This window comes from Taudactylus pleione, unplaced genomic scaffold, assembly GCF_031769625.1.
Source record: "Taudactylus pleione unplaced genomic scaffold, aTauple2 ptg000685l, whole genome shotgun sequence".
NCBI lineage: Eukaryota > Metazoa > Chordata > Amphibia > Anura > Myobatrachidae > Taudactylus > Taudactylus pleione.
Genome location: NW_028285087.1, coordinates 3,573,477 through 3,587,250, shown reverse-complemented (window position 1 = coordinate 3,587,250; position 13,774 = coordinate 3,573,477).

Below are 13,774 nucleotides of genomic sequence, written 5' to 3'. Positions count from 1 at the left end.
GGGTGGGGGGGCGCAAGGCTGAAGAAATGCCTAGGGTGCCAAGAAACCTTGCACCGGCCCTGCCTATATAGTCCAAGGATGTAAAGAGGATGAGCGTAATGTGTACGCGGCCTGAGGGAGCTGCACAGTTACAATATGGCGCTCACTTGGGTCATAAATCCACAGTATAAAATGTGCACCAACATTACTACAAGGGTGTGTAAGAGGCCGCACAGATGGGAACTTTGATAATCTGTAATAAATCTGAATGTAGCTTTATAAATGCTTAGGCAAGTAAGTTAAAAACGTGTCAAGGAAAAAGGCGCTTTTTGATTGGCTTTCACAGCTGGCCGTATATGTGCCAGGTGTGCCCAGCTTGGCAATGGTAGGAGATGTGTCTGATTTATACCAGCAGATGTGGCTGCACAGTTGGAGCACCGAATACTAATGTTACAGCACGCAATTCATAGATGGTACAGTATGCAGTCACTATGTTGACATTCATGAGGTCGACACCAGAATGCTGAATATTATGATGTCAACATGGTTGAAATGTTGACATGTGACATGTCGACATAGTGAAAATGTCGATAATAGACATGTTAGGGTTAAAATTGTACTTGTCGACATGCAGGGCATGACGGCATGCTGTCTGTCAACATGTGACCATGTCGACTAGATATACCGAACCCTTCATGCACAATATAGCATGTCATTCTGGACAGTGCTATTGAAGGATTTGGTATATTATGTCTCTGTTCAAAATATCGACATGAGAATGTTGCCATAGTCAAGATGTCAGCGTTAACCATGTCGACAATGATGTAATGCCAACATTGTCCTGTCCTACCAGTAACCCTATAACAGTAACCCTATAACGGTAACCCTATAACGGTAACCCTATAACAGTAACCCTATAACGGTAACCCTATAACAGTAACCCTATAACGGTAACTCTATAACAGTAATCCTATAACGGTAACCCTATAACAGTAACCCTATAACAGTAACCCTATAACAGTAACACTAATCGTAACCCTAACAGTAACCCTATTACAGTAACCCTATAACAGTAACCCTAATAGTAACCCTATAACGGTAACCCTAACAGTAACTCTAACAAACCCTATGGGCAACACATCTTCAACAAACGTTTCCATAGGTATTTGTTCAGATAGTGGGTTACTCAATACTAGCGTTTTCTATAATCTGTAAAGAAGAATGAACTGGGGGAATGAGAACTATAAGTGAGGTCATGACCCCAGGATCTGGTGTCCCAATATTATGATGCCACAAAATGCTCTAGTGAATGAAGGTGGGATCCATTGATGTAAATGTGGTGCTGATAACGCTGATAACATTCAATTTGGCTCTGACTCATCTTCCTCATCTCCTCCTATGGGGATCTCTCCTTCATCCACACTCGTCAACCCAGTCATTAACCCAAACTCTCTCCTTATCTACCTTCGAAGTAAACACCTGTCCTCACTCCACCTCGCCATTGCTGACAGTTAGCACTCCCCAGACCCCTGCTTCCAATTCTTTGACAACTTGCCTTCTGGTTTTCTCACTTCATCACCTTGATTCACCCCCTCTTATTCTAGGACATTTCAAAATCCCCATTGACAGCTCTACTGGCACCACACTTCTCTCTTTTGAAGAATGTCTCCCTCCTGCACCTTGTTAAAACCCATGATATATTTGAACGTTTCTATCATGTCCCCCCTTTCCCTTCTCTGCTCCAGACTATACATATTGAGATCTCTTAGTCTTTCCTGGTAAGCTTTGTGATGCAGGCCATGCACCATTTTGTACAGTCTCTAATATATTAATATCCTTCTGGAGATGTGGCCTCCAGAACTGAACACAGTATTCTAGATGAGGACGTACCAATGACCTATACAGTGGTATTATCACTTCTTTCTTTCTGCTACGGATTCCTCTCCCTATGCAACCAAGCATCTGACTTGCCTTCCTCATTGCTTTGTTACACTGCTTGCCTGCCTTTAAGTCACCTGAGATAGTGACTCCTAGATCCCTTTCCTCCTCTGTAGTTTACATTAGAGTACCCTCAATACCATATTTTACCTTTGGGTTCTTGAGACCCAAGTGCATGATCAGGGCCGGCCCAAGCCTAATATTTTTTTGGTAAGCGAAGATACATTGGCACCCCCTGGTGGACATTGCACGCGCCCAAGGTGCGTGCACCCAACAAAGGAATGGGGTGTGGTCTCATGGGAAAAGCCATAATCACGAGCGCCGCCCCGTAATTCCAATCATGCTGGGTACATGCCCAATGCTCTTGGAGTGTCCATAGTAGTAATGCCCCCTGTAAAAGTGCCCCCAGTAGTAATACCCCCTTTAAGAGTGCCCCCAGTAGTATTGCCCCCTGTAAAAGTGCCCCCAGTAGTAATACCCCCTTTAAGAGTGCCCCCAGTAGTAATGCCCCCTTTAAAAGTGCCCCCAGTAGTAATGCTCCCTGTAAAAGTGCCCCCAGTAGTAATGCCCCCTTTAGGAGTGCCCCCAGTAGTAATGCCCCCTATAAAAGTGCCCCCAGTAGTATTGCCCCCTGTAAAAGTGTCCCCAGTAATAATGCCCGCTTTAAGAGTGCCCCCAGTAGTAATGCCCCCTTTAAGAGTGCCCCAGTAGTAATGCTCCCTGTAAAAGTGCCCCCAGTAGTATTGCCCCCTGTAAAAGTGTCCCCAGTAGTAATGCCCCCTTTAAGAGTACCCCCAGTAGTAATGCCCCCTGTAAAAGTGCCCCCAGTAATAATGTCCCCTTTAAGAGTGCCCCCAGTAGTAATGCCCCCTGTAAAAGTGCTCCCAGTAGTAATGCCCCCTTTAAGAGTGCCTCCAGTAGTAGTGCCCCCTTTAAGAGTGCCCCCAGTAGTAATGCTCCCTGTAAAAGTGCCCCCAGTAGTAATGCCCCCTGTAAAAGTGCCCCCAGTAGTAATACCCCCTTTAAGAGTGCCCCCAGTAGTAATGCCCCCTGTAAAAGTGCCCCCAGTAGTATTGCCCCCTGTAAAAGTTTCCTCAGTAGTAATGCCCCCTTTAAGAGTGCCTCCAGTAGTAGTGCCCCCTTTAAGAGTGCCCCAGTAGTAATGCCCCCTGTAAAAGTGCCCCCAGTTGTATTGCCCTCTGTAAAAGTGTCCCCAATAGTAATGTCCCCTTTAAGAGTGCACCCAGTAGTAATGCCACCTGTAAAAGTGCCCCCAGTAGTAATGCCCCCTGTAAAAGTGCCCCCAGTAGTAATACCCCAGTAACAGTACCCCCAGTAGTAATGCCCCCTGTAAAATGTGCCCCCAGTAGTAATGCCCCTTGTAAAATGTGCCCCCAGTAGTAATGCCCTTGTAAGAGTACCCCCAGTAGTAATGCCCCCTGTAAAATGTGCCCCCAGTAGTAATACCCCAGTAAAAGTGCCCCCAGTAGTAATGCCCCCTGTAAAATGTGCCCCCAGTAGTAATGCCTCCTGTAAAATATGCCCCCAGTAGCATTGCCCCAGTAAAATGTGCCCCCATTAGTAATGTCCCCTGCAAAATGTGCCCGCAGCAGTAATGCCCCTTGTAAGAGTGCCACGCCCACACAAAAAAAAATCCCAACACAATACTTTCCTTTAGCCCTTTAATCATAAATTAAGAGGGAAGTCCAGGAGCAGAGCATTTTGTACCTAATGGAATGGGTCATGTTGGAGGGTCTGAGTTACGCCCCTGGTTGTACATGTGGAGGGTGGCCACTAGATGGAGCCTGGTGCAAGCGTGGCAGTTACAGGAGAATAATAAAGGACTGATGTGGAGAATGCTCGGCAGTTGGTAACAGCACAAGGGATCTCTTATCTCAGCATATTTATACTATTCTGCAACTCAAGAAAATACACACAAGTCCTATGAGAACCGCTGCATACTGTACATCACCCGAAAGAGGTGAGAAAATAATAGTGTACTGTAAGTAAAGGAGGGCATGCAAGTGTGGAGGCCCACCAAGGTGATATCAGTGATTTCTGGGGACAGAATAGGATCTGTAACTCTGAAACGTGTTACAAAACCCCCCAGAAAAGAGCGAAAAGAAAGTTCCTAGTCCGTTATGATATCAAACATGGCCTCCTTCTGCCGACGCGTCGTGACTGAGTTTTTTTCATAGACCGACGTGCGCCTTTACGCTAATGTCGCAGACGATGCGATTCGTACACTTTGCGCATTAAGACGCGCCATCGAACACATCAGTCTTGCCATTGAACGTTGCACTGGCCCTATGGAGGTGCAGATTGTCCATCTGACAATGGCGACATGCTCACGTCTGGCTAGCCACACCCCTGTTACCATCCAGGAACGCCCACTAAAATTACCTATTTCTGCGCCCAAATTTGTTCTGCGTCTCCCTGCGCAGTGTGAAAAGATGCACGCACAGACTGAGAACATTGTCCACATGGCATGCACCTCTGAATGGTCCGATGGTTTACGTCATACTTGCCTACCCTCCCGGGACCTGCAGGAGACTCCCAATTATTCGGGTAACCCCCCGCACCCCCGGAAGGGTAGGCACTTCTCCCGCATTCCACCCACATCCTAGTGAAGTGAGCAGAATGGGGAGAAAAGTTCAGGGGATCGGCGAGTCCGTGGGCAGAATTGCGTCATTTGGTCCCGCCCCCTGATTAAATATGCGCCACTTGCAGCGAATTCCCGCAAGGGGGCGAGGCTTAATGATGCAACCCGTCTGCCCCTGCCCCCAACACCGCCTACCTGCTTCTCCACCCCGGGCTTCTCCCGGGAAGGGAAACTCAGAAGTCGGCAGGTTTACGTACAGATCAGATGTTGGGGTTCTGCCGTGTTTGGGGGATGGAGCGGGGGCGTTTTGTCCATTTTGCAGGTGTGCCAAGCCCAGAATCTGCGTCAGCGGACGCAAATTTCCTGGATCCAGCAGAGGGGTTCTGACGGCCAGGTTGAGTAAGCTTTGGCTTGCGCAGCCTGGCCGGGGGCAGTGATCTGAAGCAGCGTCTTTGGATGCAGCCATCAGATCGCAGCCCTCAGATCCTGCTGCATTTGCGTTTTAGTTGGACGGTATTGCACATCCGCTTCCCTGCGCTTCCCTACGGCTGTGTACGTCCGGTACATTACTGACCCTGATCGTGTGTGAGCTGGTCCACAGTACAGGATTGGTTTGAAACAAATTTGGACTTTTGCACTACTGGTAACATCAGTTTCTCCTCTCTATAACCATTAGGATGCTTAAGTCCTGATTCAGAGGCGCTCGCTATGCTCTGAATCAGGGCGGATTTAAAAAAAAAAAAAAAAAATCTGCCTCCAGGCTGCTCGCATAGCTGTGGGTGACCACCCACAGCTTGTGCGGGCGGCCTGGCGATGGTCGCGATTATCGCGACCATCGGGCTTGCGACGAGACCCTTGTGGTAGGGTCTCGTCCACCGCAAGCCCCAGTGAACTTCCTGCTCTAATAGAGCAGGAAGTTCACTACTGACATCACGTGTGATGTCAGTAGGGCCGCCCACAAACGGCAGGCGTTCCTTCGGGAACGACTCCGTTTGTGCAGCCACCCCCCCCCCCCGACCCGCCTACAAAACGGGGCGAGCTGTTGATCAACATCGACAGCCGCCCCGTTTCGCTGCGAGCCCCGAGTGAGTGAAGTTCTCACTCGCTCCGGGGCTCGCGCACGTGTAGTGCGCACGCCGCACGTGCGCACTGCCCAACCATCAACCCGCTTGCGAGCACCATGCGCACGCGAACGGGTCTGAATCAAGCCCTTAGTAATATAGAATGTGACAGGACTGGGAAATGTATTTTGTACTGGTGAGGAATGAAATCTGCTACACAAACAAGTCATTGGGCCTGATAATGAGGTGAAGGCAGAAGTGGAACCGGCTACGTCTATTGCAAATGTCGCTACAGTTCCCTTCCCCGGTGTACATCCGTACGTGCAAACGTTCAAGAACTGCGATGCCCACTGTCAGCGTGAAATACTGGTGCTGGAATACTGATTGGGGCGTGATTAGACGCCACCATCGGTCGTACCATCGAAACTTGTACCAGTCCTATCGTCTGTGTATGCAACCGCTTTCACAGACACACTGGCGACACTCCCATAACACGCCCATAAGACGGACCATCGCAGTGCGTGCGCTAAGACATCTCCCTGTCACTGAACACCCAGGAATGCCCTTTAATTTTCCACGACATTTCTTATACCGTGTGTTCTAGATGGCAGCAGTGCCATTGTGCTCTCTGTGTAACGCGTAAACTTTTTTTTGCGCAGGAGAAACGATCGCTCAACTACGTGATTATATTAATTTTGTTTAGCTCTGAATCAGGCCCCAATATATCGCATGTGTCCTCCTGAGGTATGTGGTACACAGTGTCTCCTTACCTGCCTACAGTCCAGAAGTTTAGTGGAGAAAGGGACTGTGGTCTTATTTCAGGCTGAAGTAATCAGTCCCGATAGACTGGTTGGGAATGTTTTCTGATGTGACACTCTGCGGCATTGAGTAATGACACACCACAGTCCAGAAGTTTAGTGAAGAAAGGGACTGTGGTCTTAATTCAGGCTGAAGTAATCAGTCCCGATAGACCAGTTGGGAATGTTTTCTGACGTGGCACTCTGCGGCATTGAGTAATGACACACCACAGTCCAGAAGTTTAGTGGATAAAGGGACCGTGGTCTTATTTCAGGCTGAAGTAATCAGTCCCGATAGACCAGTTAGGGATGTTTTCTGGCGTGGCACTCTGCGGCATTGTGTAATAACACGCCACAGTTTTGTTTACATTACTGAGTGAGATGTTGCAATAAGGATCAATGACACCAGTGACCATACACACAGCTTACTGGAACCCAGACACACACCACATACAGTAATTAATCCTATTTTAAAACTAGATTGCCGATAAAGATGTTGCAAAACTAAGGCCCTCATTCAGAGCCGTACGCTCTGAGCAGAGCGCACGCTCTGAATGAGGGCCGCCCTCCATAATTATGGAGCGTCCTCCTGTACGCTCGTATAGCTGTGGGTCACCACCCACAGCCTATACGAGCGTGCAGTTTGATGGCCGCGATGGTTTTGACCATCGCGACCATCGCCACTGCGAGCCGGAGCCTGCGGTTGAGTTTTTCAACCGCAAGGCCCGGAGTGATTTTGGCAATCAGAGCCAAAATCACTCCCACTGACATCACTAGTGATGTCAGTGGGCCGGCTTCTGATGCCCCGGCACGCCCACCAAAGGGGGCGTGCTGTCAATCAACATCGACAGCACGCCCCCTTTGATCAGACACAACGAGCGAAGGAAAGTCCTTCGCTCGTTGCGTCTGGCGCATGCGCACGACGGAGCTCCCGCCGTCGCGCGCATGCTCAGTGCACAACATCGACCCACTTGCGAGCGGACAGCCGCTTGCGAGTGGGTCTGAATCAGGCCCTAAGATATAACAGCAGGCTATGGGAGAACGAGGCTATGTGCCATCATGATGGAAATGAGCACAAGGCATTGTGCTTTCTCTTTGGTTGTCCAAAAATACTGCAAAGCAACAACCCAGCAAGTAGCTCCTTACTCTGGTCTGTCTAATCTCAGGAATTTACACAGATTTCCTGTTGAGATTAGACAGACCAGAGTAAGGAGCTATTTGCTGGGTTGTTGCTTTGCAGTATTTTTGGACAACCAAAGAGAATTTTTTTATTTATAGAGATACTGTCAAAATTGCACTTAATAAGGAGAGCTTGCCCACTTTCAAAATTGTGGGTCTATTTTTAGATACAACTCCTTATCTTCTTTAGGAGATATGTATCTTCCTATTAAGGAAATCCAACCATATGGGAGGAAAGCCACACCAAAGTCTTTAACATTCAGAAAGTGGACAAGTCGGCCGTAGGATTCATCGCTTCCAAGAATTAATAATACGGTAAATTGGATTATGAGCAAATTATATATTGGGCTTTTATAATATATCTAATTGAAGTGAACAGCTTGTTACTGGTGTTCTTTGAGGTGCTTCTTCTATACTACTATAGAAAAAAAAAAAAATATATATATATTATAGTATACACAGTAGTGGAAGGATGGCACTCTGGGTCTCAACAGCACTTCTAGTAAATAACAGGCACAGCCAGGATATATGGTCAACGTTTCAGAGCGTTGGCTCTTTTATCAAGACATGTGTGGCAGGGGCAGGAACTTGACTCTCACTGGGTGGATACACAGGTATTTATGTCTCTTTTTGTTCATTGTACTGCATGTCTTGATAAAAGAGCCAACGCTCTGAAACGTTGACCATATATCCTGGCTGTGCCTGTTATTTATTAGAAGTGCTGTTGAGACCCAGAGTGCCATCCTTCCACTACTGTGTATACTATATTTATCTACTGGAGAGGCACCTGGGCATGCTGTGGAGGCTGGGGTGAGTGCCGGATTATCTCTCTATTACACACACACACATATATATATACTGGCGGCACTCGAGGATTTGAAAAAAGAGAATGCGCAGCCATAGAATACAGTCTAGTCAACGTTTCAATGAAACAGCATTTTGATCAGGACCTTCCTTTGCATTGAAATGTTGACTAGACTGTATTCTACGTGTGTGTCGTCTCTTTTTTCAAATCCTCGAGTGCCGCCGGTATTAGTGTGTTGTGTCCGGTGCTCTTGCATCGCTTACGGAGGGCAACGGGGTAAGAAATGTGGGCCTGATTCAGACCCGCTCGCGAGCGCTCTGTCAGAGCGTCCGGCTATGAATCAGGGCCTGTGTGCGGATCAGTGAGAGCCGGATCTCTCCAGTGTATCTTTGTAAACACACAGACACCTATATATATATATATATATATCTCAAATGACAGTACGGTAAAAAAAATAAATAAATAAATAAAGTTTTGGGGTAAAAATAAAATGTAAAGTAAATACAATTTCCAAGTTTGATAAAATAATTTACAGAATAACTAGTCTTCTCAATCTCGCTGCGTACCAAAAGTGCCGGTATTTGTGGCCACTTCTGAATCAGACCCTCAGTACTGTTATCAGCCAGTGTCACACAATATTATCACAGTGCACAATCTGCCTTCTGATTGCCTCACACATGAACAAATCCGCGCAGCTTTTCCTGTAATGTTCATTTTTTGTGACCAGCCAGAGTGGAGGTAACGGGACGTCACTCATCCTCCTGTCCTACGTTGCGTCACTTTTTTCCACTGCTTACAGATCTGACCTTTCCGTTGGGAGTTGCAGTTCCAGCCGTCTCCTCACACTGTTCACATGAATAATAATCATAAGCTCTAAGCCAACAATGAGGTGTTGTTTTTTTTCATGCTGGCCAATTGCAGTGTTTACATGAGCATTAAATTATTTTTTGTTAGAGGATTAAAGAAAGAATGCAATCTACTCTTATGTAAGGAGCGTGTGGAGAAAACATATTTGCTTACATAGTTATCTGAACAAAGTGATCTGTTGGGGAGTCAGTGACTTCTGAGGGTCACTATTAGCTATTAAAGGTGGGACCCAGTGGCGTAAGTTCATCCCAGACGCCCGGAGGCAAGTTATAATTTGGTGCCCCCCCGTCACAGCCACTGACACTGTAATGTAGCAATTCGCATGCAGACAAGCTATAGATAGACGAAGGCAGCAGCTGATGGTCTGACATGGAGCTCTCACTAGTGTATGGTGGCTTCTCAGGTGCCGGGACGGAGTGCCATGTATTGGGCGGCCATGACGGTACACTTCGGGTACATAGTTACAGCCCTAAGTGGGGTGAATATTTTGTGGACAATGGAGGAGGTGCCCCTTAAGAGCTGGAGCCTGGCGGCAGGTGCCTCCATTGTCTCCCATAGTTCTGCCCCTGGTGGGACCTAGGATTCACTACTAGAATTTGTGCATAAGAGCTTGATTTGAATGCCCCAATTGAGTATGAACAAAGATGTGTTGATGTAATACCCCTGGCTCTCACAGGTGCCAATGGATGTTGCAGTATAGGAGGCTGCCACAAGGTGGAGGCATTACGTGACAAAACTGAGACAAGCCAGCAACAGGACAGTGTGTTCGTGATTGCACATGTTCAGTTGAGACCAGGAGATACTGAGGTGGGGTGAGCTGCCGCAGGTCTGCTGTGAGAGACAAGAGACTGGGCAAATTGTTATTGCTGACCTGGTATGGTGACATAAGCCACTGAATACCAGCTGATGGTGCAATGAGTAACTACTGCAGAAAAACCAGCTGAGATTAAGAGCCAGAGACAGTGCGTCAGCACTGGGAGCCGCAGCTGAAATCATGGAGGCTGAGAGTGAGTAAAAGAGCTGTAAAAGGGAGATGTTCCTACTAGGGGTGTGCACCGGCCACTTTTCGTGTTTTGTGTTTTGGTTTTGGATCTGGATCTTTCTTCGTGTTTTGGATCTGGATTGGTTTTGCCAAAACCACCCTTCCGTGTTTTGGGTTCTGGGTTTTGTGTTTTGGATCTGTATTTTTTTGAAAAAAAGCATAAAAACAGCTAAAATCACAGAATTTGTAGGTTTTTCTGCTCCTATGCTATTATTAACCTCAATAACCTTAATTTCCACTCATTTCCAGTCTATTCTGAACACCTCACACCTCACAATAGTGTTTTTATGTCCAAAAGGTTGCACCGAGGTAGCTGGATGACTATGCTAAGCGACACGAGTGGGCGGCACAAACACGTGACCCATCTAGGCGTGATACTGCAGTGGCAGACAGGATGGCAGTTTGAAAAACTAGGCCCCAAACTGTACATAATGCAAAGAAAAAAAAGAGGTGCAAGATGGAATTGTCCTTGGGCCCTCCCACCCACCCTTATGTTGTATAAACAGGACATGCACACTTTAACAAACCAATCATTTCAGCGCCAGGGTCTGCCACACAACTGTGGCTGAAATGATTGGTTCGTTTGGGCCCCCACAAAACAAGCTGGCAATTAATGTGTCCCTGCACAAACTGGCTCTACGGAGGCAAGATATCATCCTCATCCTCCTCATCCACCGATTCCTCACCCTCTTCAGTGTGTACATCCTCATCCTCACAGAGTATTAATTCGTCCCTGCTGGAACCACAGGTCCCTCTGTACGTTCTGGAGGCTGGTCTCCCTGGAAGAGTTGATAATTCATTTTATGAACATCATCTTCTCCACAATTTGTGGAAGCAACCTCCGACGCCTTTCGCTGACAAGGTTCCCGGCTGCACTAAACACTCTTTCGGAGTACACACTGGAGGGGGGGCAACTCAGGTAAAATAGAGCCAGTTTGTACAGGGACCTCCAAATTGCTTCTTTTTCCTGCCAGTACAGGTATGGACTGTCTGACATGCCTACTTGGATGCTGTCACCGATGTAATCCTTTAACAGACAGACGCACGCTTGTCGCTGCTGCTTTAAGGATGCAGGTGCGGCTACAGCCCACACAATTCACAAAGACAGAAAAAAGAACAATATTTTTATTGTTTGTGTAGCACACTTTGAGGGTGTCACCACCCTTTAACAGACAGACGCACGCTTGTCGCTGCTGCTTTAAGGATGCAGGTGCGGCTACAGCCCACACAAGTCACAAAGACAGAAAAAAGAAGAATATTTTTATTGTTTGTGTAGCACACTTTGAGGGTGTCACCACCCTTTAACAGACAGACGCACGCTTGTCGCTGCTGCTTTGAGGATGCAAGAGTGGCTACATCGCACACAAGTCACAAACACATTAAAAAAATAGTTTTTTATTTTTTGGAGCACTTTGAGAGTTACACCACCCTTTAACAGACAGACGCACGCTTGTCGCTGCTGCTTTAAGGATGCAGGTGCGGCTACAGCCCACACAATTCACAAAGACAGAAAAAAGAAGAATATTTTTATTGTTTGTGTAGCACACTTTGAGGGTGTCACCACCCTTTAACAGACAGACGCACGCTTGTCGCTGCTGCTTTGAGGATGCAAGTGCGGCTACATCGCACACAAGTCACAAACACATTAAAAAAATAGTTTTTTATTTTTTGGAGCACTTTGAGAGTTACACCACCCTTTAACAGACAGACGCACGCTTGTCGCTGCTGCTTTAAGGATGCAGGTGCGGCTACAGCCCACACATTTCACAAAGACCGAAAAAAAAAGAACAATATTTTAATTGTTTGTGTAGCACACTTTGAGGGTGTCACCACCCTTTAACAGACAGACGCACGCTTGTCGCTGCTGCTTTAAGGATGCAGGTGCGGCTACAGCCCACACAATTCACAAAGACAGAAAAAAGAAGAATATTTTTATTGTTTGTGTAGCACACTTTGAGGGTGTCACCACCCTTTAACAGACAGACGCACGCTTGTCGCTGCTGCTTTGAGGATGCTGGTGGAATCTAGACGGGATTTGGAACCAAGGACACACTACCTCCATCAATTGTCTAAATCCCACTGCACTAATGGCGGATACCGGACGCACGTCTAACACCAACATAGCAGTCAAGGCCTCAGTTATACGTTTTGCTTCAGGATGACTGCTGTCGTACTTCATCCTCATCGCTAGGGACTGTTGGAGGGTCAATTGTTTAGTAAAAGTAGTGATGTTCCTACTTCCTCTCTGGGATGATGAACAACTCCCAGCAGCAGCAACAGCACTAGGAGGAAGTGGTTCTTGATCTTTCCCTATTTTATTTTTATCGGAGAAAGTTTGGTCCTCCATTTATGTTATATTGATATATACGTGCGGCTAAAGCGCACACAAACACAGAAAATATTTTTTTATTTTTGCTGAGAGTAGTGCACTTTGTGGGTTACACCACCCTTTAAGAAATGAGCCAGCCGGCTCTTTACTTATGGTACACAGGCGCATGCTTGGCGCTGCTCCTTTGTTGATGCACGTGCAGCCACAGTGCACACAAGTCACAAACACAGAAAATATATATTTTTTTGTTTTGGAGTGTACTTTGGGGGTTACAGAACCCTTTAACGGTCAAGCCAGCCGGCCCTTTACTTATGACACAGGTGCACGCTTGGCACTACTTTGTTGATGCACGTGCAGCTACTGCGCACACAATTCACAAACACAGAAAATTATTTTTTTTTTGGTTTGGACTGGAGTGTACTTTCGGGGGTTACAGCACCCTTTAACGGTCAAGCCAGCCGGCCCTTTACTTATGACACAGGCGCACGCTTGGCACTACTTTGTTGATGCACGTGCGGCTACTGCGCACACAATTCACAAACACAGAAAATAATTTTTTTTTTGGTTTGGACTGGAGTGTACTTTCGGGGGTTACAGCACCCTTAACGGTCAAGCCAGCCGGTCCTTTACTTATGACACAGGCGCACGCTTGGCACTACTTTGTTGATGCACGTGCGGCTACTGCGCACACAATTCACAAACACAGAAAATAATTTTTTTTTTGGTTTGGACTGGAGTGTACTTTCGGGGGTTACAGCACCCTTTAACGGTCAAGCCAGCCGGCCCTTTACTTATGACACAGGCGCACGCTTGGCACTACTTTGTTGATGCACGTGCGGCTACTGCGCACACAATTCACAAACACAGAAAATAATTTTTTTTTTGGTTTGGACTGGAGTGTACTTTTGGGGGTTACAGCACCCTTAACGGTCAAGCCAGCCGGCCCTTTACTTATGACACAGGCGCACGCTTGGCACTACTTTGTTGATGCACGTGCGGCTACTGCGCACACAATTCACAAACACAGAAAATAATTTTTTTTTTGGTTTGGACTGGAGTGTACTTTCGGGGGTTACAGCACCCTTAACGGTCAAGCCAGCCGGCCCTTTACTTATGACACAGGCGCACGCTTGGCACTACTTTGTTGATGCACGTGCGGCTACTGCGCACACAAT